Below are 936 nucleotides of genomic sequence, written 5' to 3'. Positions count from 1 at the left end.
CTCCTCCTCCCTCAGGGAGCAGACAGATTGTTCTCATTCTCCCCCAGGAAGTGGACAGGTTGTCCTCCTCCTTCTCCTCCTCCCTCAGGGAGCAGACAGATTGTCCTCATCTTCCCTCAGGAAGCGAACGAGTTCTCCTCCTCCTCCTCCCTCAGGGAGCAGACAGATTGTCCTCATCCCCTGTCAGGAAACGGACAGGTTGTCCTCCTCCCCCTCCTCCCTCAGGGAACAGACAGATTGTCCTCATCTTCCCTCAGGGAGCAGACAGATTATCCTCATCTTCCCTCAGGAAGCAAGCAGGTTGCCCTATTCCTCCTTCAGGAAGAGGACAGTTTGCCCTCAGCCTTCAGATTGCCCTCATCCCCTGTCAAGAAGGGAGCGGTTTGCCCTCATCCTCCAACAGGGAGCAGACAGATTGTCCTCATCTTCCCTCAGAAAGCGAACGGGTTGCCCTCAGCCTACAAAGTGCCCTCATCCCCTGTCAGGAAGCGGACAGGTTGTCCTCCTCCTCCTCCCTCAGGGAGCAGACATACTGTCCTCATCCTCCCTCAGGAAGCGGACAGGTTGTCCTCCTCCTCCTCCTCCCTCAGGGAGCAGACAGATTGTCCTCATCTTCCCTCAGGAAGTGAACAGGTTTCCCTGAGCTTACAAAGTGCCCTCATTCCGTGTGAGAAAGCGGGCAGGTTGGCCACACAGTCCGTGAGGAAGCGGGCAGATTGTCCTCATCCTCCTTCAGGGTGCCATCTTGCCGGTCAGGGCCTCAGGCCGACCCCCCAGCCGACCACTCCCTGCTAGCCCCGCCCTTATTAGTACAATAATAATAATAATAATAATTATGGCATTTATTAAGTGCTTACCATGTGCAAAGCACTGTTCTAAGCGCTGGGGATGTTACAAGTTTTCTAGACTGTGAGCCCACTGTTGGGTAGGGACCGT

Source organism: Tachyglossus aculeatus, chromosome 7, assembly GCF_015852505.1.
Source record: "Tachyglossus aculeatus isolate mTacAcu1 chromosome 7, mTacAcu1.pri, whole genome shotgun sequence".
Classification (NCBI taxonomy): domain Eukaryota; kingdom Metazoa; phylum Chordata; class Mammalia; order Monotremata; family Tachyglossidae; genus Tachyglossus; species Tachyglossus aculeatus.
This window is presented reverse-complemented; position numbering follows the sequence as displayed.